We start from the raw sequence: 14,618 nt of genomic DNA, 5'->3' as shown, positions 1-14,618 counted from the left end.
AATTAAGAATTTTGGCTGACACGGATTGGTAATGATGAAAATTAGTGATTTCTTAGTTTAATATTAATTTTTTACTTTTGTAAATAACATTGGCGCTGGAAATATAAGTTGGGGTTAGTTTTTTGAATAATTTTTTTATGTTAAAATATATATTAATAATATTTTTTTATTTTAAAAAAATTATTTTTGATATTAACACATTAAAATAATTCAAAAATATTTAAAATAAATTAATTAAAAATAAATTAATTGATTAAAAATTTTTAAAATTTTTTAAAAATATTTTTTAAATATATTTAAAAAATTAAAAATATTTTTTAAATATAGAAACAAACATGCACAATTTCCTACATAAAATAAGTTAATAAAGTTAATTTAAAATTAATTAAAATAATATAATTTTAAAAATTAATTAAATTAAGTTAGGTTTTAATTGGATTAATAACTTGCAAGTTGACTTATATTAATTTTTTTATAAAATATAACTTATATTAATAATAAAATTTTGTGTGAATTTATCATATTAATCATATCAAACGGGCTAGATTTAATAGACATTTTAAAAACTTGAATTCAAGTACATAAACTTTAAAGTTTTTCTTTTACCTGTCATGTTTTCTATATGTTTTATTTGATTAAATAAATTTATTAACATAAAATAAAGCTTTGATTTAGTTTATATTATTTCATCTCAGGTTTGATCTAGTTTAAGATTCTAGTTATTGGGTTTTTATTTTTAATTTGTGAGTTGTTAATTAACTCTAATTTATCTGAAAAATATATTATTCTAGACAACTTTTTTTTAAAAAAAATTATTATTATTTTAAACAAAATAATAAAAAAAATTCTTCAATTAATATGGTTAGATATCTTAATAAATTATAATTTAGTTCATCTAGATTAACATTTAAAATGATTAACATATCATCATGTTTAATAATATCCATACTTTATCAGCATCCAATTTTCTTTCATGGGAAGACTGTATAGTGTGTCAAAGGAAATCCAACATAAACATATTTGATATGGGATTTTGGACAAGTCCACGGAGGCTTTCCATAATTGGCTAGTTACTTGTCGAGATGGAAACTTCTTGTTCACACCCGAAGAAAGAAGCTTAGAGACTGAAGTATACTTCCACTTTAATCAATCTTTCGTCTTCACCATCACTGGATCTAACCGCACCATGTTTTTATTGACATCGAACCGAGGCTGCATGCAGAGGTGGATACAAGGCTAGCATGTTTCTTACTCAATTCCTACTTTATTTTTACTTCTTGAATCATTTGTTAACATATCGTTTTCTCGTGCACATAGGTTTTGTACCAGGGATATAGAATCCTGACTCGTGTTAATTTAGGGTTACAGATTAATTCAGTAGATCTAATTTAAGAAAATAACAATAAAATTTGAATGAAAAATAAAAAAATAATAATATAAATTATATTTTAAACCTTACAGTTTAACTCACCTAATAATTTAAATTATTGAGTTAAAATGATTATTTAATATAACATCAAAATTTTAATAATCAAATAATTACGAGTTTGAAACTTACTATTTATATTTATTTGATAAAAAGTAAATATAAAGTAACGTAAGCATGTATATTTTTTAAGTTAAAAAAATTATTTAAAAAAATATATTAAAAAATAATATAAATTATATTTTAAACCTCATTTAATAATTTTAATATAAATTTATTTATTTTCATGTTTTAATTTTTTTAATATAAGATTATATGTTATATATGAAGATGATTTAAATAAAAAATGAACCGAGTCGAGATGGGTTTTCGAGGGAATGACAGAATTCTCCATCCAATTGAGCGCGGAATCGAAGAGGATGGTCATTTGCAGGAATTCCTAACCAAAATAACTAAGGTTTTTTTCTTTAACTTAAACTGATTATATTTTAATTTTACCATTATATATCATGTTATCTTTGAACTTTATACAAATCAGATCCTCCAATACTATATATTTATAAACCTAAGAAATATCAAGGTCATGCTGTGCCCCATCCTCCAACTCAGGGCATGTCAGTTGATTTGCACAACATTAACCCTCGTAGAAGAATACACAATCTAGATTGAAAAGAAAAGTCATTGCTAAATTTAATCTTTACAAGAGGGACAGACTCTTCCCTTTTTTAGAAAGGAAAAAAAAAAGAAAAAGAAAAAAAGTCTTGCTTTCCGGGAACACAGAGCTAATTTGACGAGTGCCAACAAAACCTTGGACTATGGGAGTAAAAAATAAAAAAACCAATCAAATAAAAATTAAAAAACTCAATCATAAATTTTTTTTATTAATTAAATAAATTAAAATATTTAGTTTGGTTCAATTTTAATTCTATAAATCTAAAACTAAAAAACCTCAACTGAACAAAACAAGTTTAGTAAAAAATAAACCGAGACCAAATAAAAAAATAACCAAAACAAAGCCTATCAAAACCAAAAAAAATATTAATTTTTATTTTTAATATAAAATAATTAAATTGAACAGAATTAAAATTAGTTGACTGGGTTTTAATTTTTAATATAAAATAATCAAATCAATTCTGTCCAAGCTAATTTCAGTTTTAATTTTTATATTTAACAAAATTTTAATTTAATTATTTTTATAAATAAAAACTAATCACCCCTGCCACGACACTTGCTTAACGATAGTTGCCATGACCGTCTTCTCAAAGCGCCAAACTATTTTAACGTCGAGGAATAATTTTTTTATCGTAATTTCTTTCTTCATGAATTTCAGCTAAACACTTAATGGATGCTTAAATGTTTCAGTATCAGCCTAATCATTCCAGGAGTCTCGAGATCATGGAGGTTTTTTTTTTTTTCAGGGATGCATTGCCAAATAGTGTTTATGAATAGCATTTAACTTTAGCTGTTTGCTTGAGAAAAAAAACAGCTGGGCTCATCCCCATAGCCATCATGGAGTATCGACTGCATGCTTTTTTGTTTTTTTCCCCCCTTCTAGGAGGTGTGATGGTCCCCTGAATTGTGCAAAAATTTGATGTTATAACCACTGTTATTAAAGTTGGTGTGACTTAACCATCTAGGTGGTGGTTAAGTAGTAAAAACTTGGGATTAAAAGGTTTGCTTTCTCTGTAATCTTAGGTTCGAGTTCTTGGTTGTTTATATGATGGCCACTGGAGGCTTACATGGTCGTTAACTTCAGGGCCTGTGGGATTAGTTGTGGTGCGTGCAAGCTGCTCTGGACATCCACGTTAATCTAAAAAAAAATAAAATTGGTGTGACTTGGTTGATTGGTTTGAGACTGACTGTCTATTTTCCTGATTTATATTACTGTTTTTTAGAAAAGGAATTATTGATTTAGATTGTCTCGTGCAATTCATAACTTGAGCTTTGTAACTGGTGATTAAGAGGTTGTTTGTTTTGTAGTTTATTTATATTAAAAAAAGAATTATTTTTTATTTTTAATTAAATTTTTGTGTGTAATTTTTATTATTTTGATGTGTTATTATTAAAAATTAAAAAAAAATATTATTTTATTATATTTTTAAAAAATCATGATTATTATAGTATCAAATACTACAAACTATACATCAAGTTTAATAATTATGACTATAACATATTCTATTATTAAGTTTACAAGTAAATAAATACATGACCACGGATGAAGGTGTGACAAAAAAAAGCGTGGAAGAAGCTTCCTGGACTATATTTAAGTATTGACAACGTGTCATTGAGTTAAACTAGGTGTAATGCTTGTGTAATATTGTAGGTTTGTAATATGTTTGTGCGTGGTGGATTTATATAAAAAAATATTAAAAATTACATGAAAAAAATTATTATAATTTAAAATATTTTTTTAAAAAAAAAACTATAAAATTAAATTCTCAACCAGCTTAATATTAAAAAACTTAAAATAAAAAAAGATAATTTTAAAAAAATCATAATAAAAAAATAAAAATAAAAATAAAAACCATGCAGGGAAATATTGTAGCAATCTATAGTGTTTTATATGAAAATCTATAGTTATAATTCTTAATCAGCTAAATATTAAAAATAATTTTTTAAAAAAATCATAACAAAAAAAATCATGTGAATGGATAATGTAGCAATTCACAGTATTTAAAAAAAACAAAACTATAAAGTTAAATTCTCAATCAGTTCAATATAAAAAACAACAAAGATAATTAGAAAAAAAATAAAAAAATAAAAAAAAAACTCATGTGGAGAAATATTGTAACAATTCATAATATTTAAAAAAAATACAAAATTAAGTTCTCAATCAACTTAATATTAAAAAAAATTGACCAAACAATTCTGAAAAAAAAAGCACAAAAAAATGAAAAAGAGAAGAAGACAATTTTGGTGGACAAAAAGAAAAATAAAACATGTAGGGAAAGTTAAAACTAAATTATTAACCAGCTTAATATTAAAAAAAAATTCAACAAAGATAATTTTTTAAAAAAACATGTGGAAAAACACTGTAGCAAAAGAAAAATCATATGGAGAAACACTGTAGCAATTCATGTGTTTTTTTTTAAAACAATTACAAAGGAAAAATTTTAATCAGTTTAATATGAAAAAAAATAAAATCAATAAAGATTATTTTGAAAAAAATTAATAAGAATAAAGAAAAAAACTATATAGGAAAACATTGCAACAATCCATGATGTTTTAAAGAAAACAATTACAGAATTAAATCATTAACTAGTTCAATATTGAAAAAAATTGACAAGAATAATTTTAAAAAAACATAAAACAAAAAAGAATAAAAAAAGAAGAGAATATTGGGAAAAAAATGTAAAACTAAAAAATAAAAAATAAAAAAAATAAAAAAAAATATGAAAAACTACAGTATTTTCCACTTGTGTTTTATAGTATTGCTCAATGTAATATGTTTTCGATTAATAAAAATAAAAATAAAAATTTTATTTATTTATCTTTATATTTTATATTAAGCTTTCTACATTTTCATCTAAATATAATTATTTATTATTTATCCATATATTTTTATATCAATTTTCAATCTATTTCCCTATAAACAGAAGAAAAAAAAAATCAGTCGTCGAGAAAACTTAAGTTCAATCTGATTTGTAATAAAAAAGAATATTAAAGAAACAAAAAAAAAAATCATGTGAAGCTAGAATTCAAGTTTTTTTTTTATACCTATTTGGTTTTTTTATAAACCATTTGTAACTTGAAATTTTCAGGTTGAAATATTTATATTAGTTTGGATTAGAAACTTTAATAAAAAGATATATTGAGAAATATTCTTATATTAAAAAAATTAAATTTGTAATGAAAAAAAAAAGACATGATGCAGGACATACAGAAAAAAATTAATTAATTAATTCTTCCAACAACAAAAATATTTTAGGTCATGTTTATTTTTTAGAAACTAGTTTTTAAGAAATCATTTTTCAAACTTTTTTGTGTTTGTTTGTCGTTAGAAAAGTTGGTCGACTTCAAATACTTTCCAATCAAAGAAAAATTTGGCTTGATTTTCAGGAAAGTATTTTTCTGTAAAATTTGGACAGAAAATATTTTTTGAAATTTGTGAAAAATTTAGAAATGTCATGTTATTTACTGATTATATCAAATTTGATCCCCAAACTTTTGATTGCTATATATATTTTGTTTTGAATATTTATTTTTTAATTTTATCTCTTAAAATTTAATTTTTATATTAACTTTGGTTCTCATTTTTATAATTATTATTTGTTTTTTTCCTTGTCATTTTTTTATTAAAATTTTTTATCTATCAAATTTGGTTCTCGTTCTTTTGATTGTTACTTATTTTATTTGAAATAATTTATGAAATGTTAACTATTATTATTTTAATTTCTTCATCTTTTAATTTTTTTAATTTTTTAGATTTTTCTTTATTATTTTGATTATTATTTATTTTATTTGAGATAATTTATGAATTATATATTTTTTTTAATTTCATTCTCATTCAACCTTTTAATTTGTAAGATTTAGTCCTCATTATTTTAATAAATTTAAAAAAAATAAAATATTAATAAGTTATTTTCCAGCTCATTTTTCATGACATAACTAAATACTGAAAAGTATTTTCCAACTTATTTTTCATTACACTATCAAATATCATAAAATAATTTACTTTTTTAGAATTCACTTTTTTAGAAGATTCTATTTTTGAATATTTTTTATTTTAATTTATTGATGCTAAAAGTAAAATAAAAATAATATTTTAATATGTTTTAAAATGAAAAATTAAATTAAAAAAAAACAATCTCTACTGTACTGGTCGACATATACTTGGCTAACCCTTTGAATACAAAATTGAAGCTCTGCTATAAACAAAGTCTTCAAGTTTGACCACGTTTCTCAGCCAGAAAAAAGTTTGACACTTTTTTGGTTAGACTATTTTTCCACGAAGAATAAGAGTCGTGGGCCTTTTTATATATATATATATATATATAGGATAAACCATGGATTATAATCTAATTTCAACTCTGTGAATATAGATATGAACTGCCACTAATAAACAAGTTTCCTAATTATTTTATGGTTGAATAATTTTTTTATTTTTTTATTTTTAAATTAATTTTTTATCATTTTAATATGTTGATATTAAAAATAAATTTTAAAAAATAAAAAAATATTAATTTAATATATTAAAAAACATAAAAACAACATCTATTGTATTCTAAAGAGTTTTTATTCAATAAATAATTAATAAAATATGAATGTTATCAAATTCAACTTAAAACTTGATTGAAATTTAACCGAAACATGTGTGTTTATATTATATAAATACATGTAAAGAATTTATATATATTATAATCCATATAATATATACATAGATTTATAATATTTATCACGCACTCACCTCAAATTGAAGCCCTGTTATAAACAAAGTCTTTTATTTTGACCACGTTTCTCAACCAAAAAAAAAAAAAAAACAAGAAGTATGTTTGACAATTTTTTCGAAAGACATCTCCAGGGAGAAGAAGAAGAACCGCGGGGCTTTCTTTCTGTTTTTATCATGATAATAATAACTATGGACGATAATCTGATTTTCCTGAATGGATAAGTTTCCTTTGATTTGCTCGATGAGAACTTTGTATTCACGACAAATATTAATTTTGAATTGATTTATATATAATCATTTTAGTTTTATTATTTGAGTTATGAGTTTGATAATCAAACTCAACTTATTTTTTAAAAGTTTTTCTATATTTTACTATTTAATTTGTTAAAAATTATAATTTATAACTTGTTTTGATTCATTTTTTATAAAATTATTATAGTCTCATAATACCTGTTATAAATTTGATATATAACCTTTGATTAATTAAAATTATTCTAGTATACTATTATTATAATATTAAAAAAATATCTTCTTGATTTTTTTATCAAAATCAACTTATGTTTTTACATATTATCTTGGTTATTTTTTAACTAACCAATGTATATTTAGTATTGTGATAGTTGTTGTAATTGTGATTTAGAAAAAACTATTTTATAAAAAATATTTTTAGTTGAGATTGATTTAAAAAAATATATGTTTGATTAAAACTGTGGTTAAAATTAAAATCTAACAAAAAATAATATAATGCGTTTTGGTTAATAATACTTTTCAAATTAAGGTTATAAAATAACTAAAATATATATATATATATATTAATATTGATAGTTTTTAATTGAAATATTTTACATTTAACTATTGTTGTTATATAGTAAAATAAAAAATATTTTATATAAAAATATATTCTATTATCCTATTAAATTATTTACAATTCCATCATATATGAAATTCATTCGACAAGATTCAGAAAAAAAAATACAAGTATAAATATAACAAAAACCTATTCATAATTACCATCTAATTTCAAAACATTAATCAAAGTGTTAGGTCCACACATACAATTCAAAATCAATTATATACATGCATGCATACATACATACATACATACATACATACATATATATATATAAAACTAATGAATTATTAATACCCTTTTATTTTAAAAAATATTTATTTACTCTCTATGTATTTTTTTGGAAATGAACTAAAAATTAAAAAATGTTTTATTATAAATAATACACAAAATAAATCAAATTTTTTAATAAATTCTATATGAGAAATATATCTCATTTCCATGACCATCATAATTTTTTCTAAGATACTAAAAGACGTTGTCATTGTCATATTTATTTAATATAAAAATATCATAAAAAAACAATTACATCAACTAATTTGAACTTAGCACGTAAGCATAACTATCATAAAAATCCCCGCATTCAAAAGCATCTCTCTTTATTCTCATTCTCCACTTTCCATGTTTTTTGAACAGCAGCCACGACAAAAGCAAGGGAACCTTCCTTTTGCTATTCCTGCATTTAGAACATATATTTGTGTGTGATCCATGCATAAAAAAATATGGTACGCTATTAATTAAATACATTGTTGATTGTCACCGTAATTAAATAAAATCAAAGTTAATTAAATTAACCCAACAAAATACAAATTTTTTTACACTATAAAAAAATTAAATACTATTAACAATTAAATATTTTTTTTACTTTCAATAAAAAAATTAACCAGATGCACGGCGAATTAATCTAGTAATAATTATTACATGTTCACCTGTGCTATTGTTACTATCCTGCTTACATGAATAATTCCGGGAGTGATATTTAGAATTTAACATCCATAACCATTTTTATTCACTGGAATTTAACAAGATCTTTATATTTCTTTTAATTATTCTTACCATTATACTTATTCAATAGAATATTAATGGATTTTTTACTAAAATAACATGAGGTAACACTCCCTTATATATATATATATATATATTCTTCTCAATTAGCTAACAAAGGAAGTGAAAGAATTATGGTCTAATCCGGCTAGAGGATGACAACAGAAGACGTTGGATTCCAACGTCAGAAAGATGACAAGGTCAACAGCGCACAGCTTCGTTGAATGACCACTCGGCTCCAGTAATGCCACGTCTTAATACCTAGAACCACATGAACTACGTCTCGCCATTAGGTTTTGAATTTTATTTTTTTGTAATTTCTTTCACCAGAATTTAACAATGAAGGAGACATTTGCAAGTGGTATGCTACGATTTTCAATCATCTTTGAAACTAGCAGCCACCATGGACATAACATTTGTGTAAAAAAAATAATCATTTGCGGGGTACTTGGAGGTTAAGATAAAAAATAATTGTGTGTTTATAAATGATCAGGCATAGTTTAATGTAATAGAATATTATAAATTATATATTAAGATTTTATTTAATGTGTCTTTTGATAATGTGGTATGAGATATTGTTTGTTGTTTTTACGAGGTAGAAATGTTTTTAAAAAAAATTATTTTTTATTTTATTTTTTAATGTGTTTTTAAATTGTTTTAATGTATTGATATTAAGAATGAATTTTAAGAAAATAAAAATATAATATTTTAATTTATTTTAAAGAAAAAAACATTTTAAAAATAATTACTATTATAATATCAAACAAAATCTGAAATATATTTGTAAAAGTATTTTTTAATTGAAAAAATATTAAAAAAATTATTTTTTTACAAAAATCATCAAAAAAATATATATAAAAAATTAATTTAATTTTTTAATATAATATATTTTTAAATGGATTGTATCGCAAAAACAAACACACCCTTAATAGGCCATTTAGATTTCAAATTTCTCTGTCTAGTTCCATGTAGTTAAATTAATAAAATTAAGTATAAAATATTAATATAACTATGTAAATTTCAAGTTTAAAACATAATTTTTAATTGAAATACTTTTTTAATAATCATAGTTATTGAAATTTTTTAAAATAAATTTAAATTAAAAATATATAAAAATAATTTATCTGACAACCTTTTTAATGATTCTGATACTAAGATATTAAATTAAAAATGTATTAAAAAGAAATGGAAAAAAAGTAATCCTATAAATTCCAAATAAAAAATATTTAAAAAGTCATTGTTAATTACACACCTAGGATATGCAAGTCTATAACATAATGGTGTTATCAATTGTGGGATACGTATTGGTATGATGCCATCGTTGATGACCAAGATATTTCGTAAATAAGAAATTAAAAATTTACAACCGTCGGCATCAACGATTAAAAAAAAAGGACCTCTTCGCAAAAAAATATTATAGAGTCCAGAGTGAGACCTGGCAGGGCACATTTGCTATGTTTATCTTCTAGAGGCAGGCAACGTGTGGGCAACCATAACCTAGACGACGACATTTTCCATTTTCATCTTCTTGTCCTTGCTGCCTTCCGGTTTTCCTCCTGCACGCACCAAGAAAAAGAAATTACAATACAAGCAAAGTCATTCAAAAGTTATAATCTTGTAGATAAGGAAATCCAACATAAACATATTTGATATGGGATTTTGGACAAGTCCACGGAGGCTTTCCATAATTGGCTAGTTACTTGTCGAGATGGAAACTTGTTGTTCACACCCGAAGAAAGAAGCTCAGAGACTGAAGTATACTTCCACCTTAATCAATCTCTCGTCTTCACCATCACTGGATCTAACCGCACCATGTTTTTATTGACATCGAACCGAGGCTGCATGCAGAGGTGGATACAAGGCTAGCATGTTTCTTACTCAATTCCTACTTTATTTTTACTTCTTGAATCATTTGTTAACATATCGTTTTCTCGTGCACATAGGTTTTGTACCAGGGATATAGAATCCTGACTCGTGTTAATTTAGGGTTACAGATTAATTCAGTAGATCTAATTTAAGAAAATAACAATAAAATTTGAATGAAAAATAAAAAAATAATAATATAAATTATATTTTAAACCTTACAGTTTAACTCACCTAATAATTTAAATTATTAAGTTAAAATGATTATTTAATATAACATCAAAGTTTTAATAATCAAATAATTACGAGTTTGAAACTTAATATTTATATTTATTTGATAAAAAGTAAATATAAAGTAACGTAAGCATGTATATTTTTTAAGTTAAAAAAATTATTTAAAAAAATATATTAAAAAATAATATAAATTATATTTTAAACCTCATTTAATAATTTTAATATAAATTTATTTATTTTTATGTTTTAATTTTTTTAATATAAGATTATATGTTATATATGAAGATGATTTAAATAAAAAATGAACCGAGTCGAGATGGGTTTTCGAGGGAATGACAGAATTCTCCATCCAATTGAGCGCGGAATCGAAGAGGATGGTCATTTGCAGGAATTCCTAACCAAAATAACTAAGGTTTTTTTCTTTAACTTAAACTGATTATATTTTAATTTTACCATTATATATCATGTTATCTTTGAACTTTATACAAATCAGATCCTCCAATACTATATATTTATAAACCTAAGAAATATCAAGGTCATGCTGTGCCCCATCCTCCGAGTCAGGGCATGTCAGTTGATTTGCACAACATTAACCCTCGTAGAAGAATACACAATCTAGATTGAAAAGAAAAGTCATTGCTAAATTTAATCTTTACAAGAGGGACAGACTCTTCCCTTTTTTAGAAATGAAAAAAAAAAAAAAAATCTTGCTTTCCGGGAACACAAAGCTAATTTGACGAGTGCCAACAAAACCTTGAACTAGGGGAGTAAAAAATTAAAAAACTAAATCATGAATTTTTTTGTTGATTAAATGGATTAAAATATTTAGTTTGGTTAGATTTTAATTCTATAAATCTAAAACTAAAAAAATCTTAACTGAACAAAATAAGTTTAGTTAAAAATAAATTGAAATCAAATCAAAAAATAAAAAAACTAAAACTAAAAAAATATTAATTTTTATTTTTAACATAAAATAATCAAATTGAAGGTAACTAAAATTGATTGACTGGATTTTAATTTTCAATATAAAATAATCAAATCAATCCAAAACTAGTTATATAGAAACTAATTTCAGTTTTAATTTTTATATCTAACAAATTTTTAATTTAATTATTTTTATAAATAAAAATCAAACTACATAAAAATTAATCACCCCTGCCACGGCACTTGCTTAACGATAGTTGCCATGACCGTCTTCTCAAAGCGCCAAACTATTTTAACGTCGAGGAATAATTTTTTTATCGTAATTTCTTTCTTCATGAATTTCAGCTAAACACTTAATGGATGCTTAAATGTTTCAGTATCAGCCTAATCATTCCAGGAGTCTCGAGATCATGGAGGTTTTTTTTTTTTTCAGGGATGCATTGCCAAATAGTGTTTATGAATAGCATTTAACTTTAGCTGTTTGCTTGAGAAAAAAACAGCTGGGCTCATCCCCATAGCCAAATAGTGTTTATGAATAGCATTTAACTTTCGACTGCATGCTTTTTTGTTTTTTTTTCCCTTCTGGGAGGCGTGATGGTCCCCTGAATTGTGCAAAAGTTTGATGTTATAACCACTGTTATTAAAGGTGGTGTGACTTGGTTGATTGATTTGAGACTGACTGTCTTCTTTCCTGATTTATATTATTGTTTTAGAAAAGAAATTATTGATTTAAATCGTCTCGTGCAATTCATAACTTGAGTTTTGTAACTGGTGATTAAGAGGTTGTTTCTTTTGTAGTTTATTTATATTAAAAAAAGTATTATTTTTTTATTTTTAATTAAATTTTTGTGTGTAATTTTCATTATTTTGATGTATTATTATTAAAAATTAAAAAAAAATTATTTTATTATACTTTTAAAAAATTATTATTATTATAGTATCAAATACTACAAACTATAAATCAAGTTTAATAATTATGAACATAACATATACTATTATTAAGTTTACAAGTAAATAAATACATGAGCACGGATGAAGGTGTGACTAAAAAAAGCGTGGAAGAAGCTTCCTGGACTATATTTAAGTATTGACAACGTGTCATTGAGTTAAACTAGGTGTCATGCTTGTGTAATATTGTAGGTTTGTAATATGTTTGCCCGTTGTGGATTTATATAAAAAATTATTATAAAATAAAATAAAAAATTACATGAAAAAAGTTATTTCAATTAAGAATATTAAAAAAAAAACTATAACATTAAATTTTAAACCAGCATAATATTAAAAAATTTAAAATAAAAAAAGGATAATTTTTAAAAAATCATAATAAAACATTAATAAGAAACCATGCTAGAAAATATTGTAGCGATCTATAGTGTTTTATAAGTAAATCTATAGTTGTAATTTTTAATCAACTCTATATTAAAAATAATAAAAAATAAAAATAATTTTAAAAAGATCATAATAAAAAAAATCACATGGAGGGACAATGTAGTTATTAGCAGTATTTAAAAAAAAAAACTACGAAGCTAAATTTTCAACCAACTTAATATAAAAAATAACAAAGATAGTTAGGAAAAAAAAATCCATGTGGAAAAATACTGTAACAATCCACGGTGTTTAAAAAAAACTATAAAACTAGATTTTTAACGAGCTTAATATTAAAAAAAATCAACAAAATAATTCTGAAAAAAAAACATGAAAAAACGAAGAAACTTTTTGAGGAAAAAAGAAAAATAAAACATGCAGGGAAAATTAAAACTAAATTATTAACTAGATTAATATTAAAAAAATTCAACAAAGATAATTTAAAAAAAAAAAACATGTGGAGAAAACATTGTAGCAAAAGAAAAACTACATGAAGAAATACTATAGCAATTTACATGCTTTTTTAAAAAAACAATTATAAAGAAAAATTCTTAATTAGTTCAATATGAAAAAAATAAAATCGATAAAGATTATTTTAAAAAAATAATAAAAACAATATTTAGAAAAACATTGAAGCAACCCATAATATTTTAAAGAAACAATTATAGAACTAAATCATCAACCACTTAAACAAACTGACAAATATAATTTTAAAAAACACAAAATAAAAACAAATATTGGGAAAAAAAATGTAAAACTTAAAAGAAAAAAAAAAAAAACTAAAGTATTTTCCACACATGTTTAGAGTATTATTCAATGTAATATGTTTTCAATTAATAAAAATAAAAATAAAAATTTTACTTATTTTTATTTTTATTTTATTTTAAGTTTTCTACCTTTTCATTTAAATATAATTATTTCTTATTTATCCATATATTTTTATATCATTTTTCAGTCTATTTCATTGGAAATAGAAAAAAAATATGAGCCTCTATCAAACTTAAATTCAATTTGATTTATAATAAAAAAATATTAAAAAAACATGTAAAGTTTTTTATACCTATTTGGTTTTTTAATAAACCATATGTAATTTTCAGGTAAAAATATTTATATTGGTTTAGATTAGAAACTTTAATAAAAAGATATATTGAGAAATATTCTTATATTAAAGAAAAATAATAATTTTGTAATGATAAACAAAATACACATGATACAAGACATATCAAAAAAATTTAATTAATTAATTCTTCCAACAATAAAATTTTTTTAGGTCATGTTTGTTTCTTAGAAACTAGTTTTTTGAAAACCACTTTCTAAATTTTTGTGATTATTTGTCATTAAAAAAGTTAGTCAATAGAAATTTCAACTTGATTTCCAGAAAAGTGTTTTTCTGAAAAATTTAGGTGGAAAACACTTTCTGAAAATTGTAAAAAATTTAGAAATATCATATTATTTGCTAATTATATCAAATTTGATCCTCAAAATTTTAATTGATATATATATATATATATATATTTGTTTTA

The sequence above is a fragment of the Populus euphratica genome, unplaced genomic scaffold (assembly GCF_000495115.2).
Source record: "Populus euphratica unplaced genomic scaffold, PopEup_1.0 scaffold8.1, whole genome shotgun sequence".
Classification (NCBI taxonomy): domain Eukaryota; kingdom Viridiplantae; phylum Streptophyta; class Magnoliopsida; order Malpighiales; family Salicaceae; genus Populus; species Populus euphratica.
This window is presented reverse-complemented; position numbering follows the sequence as displayed.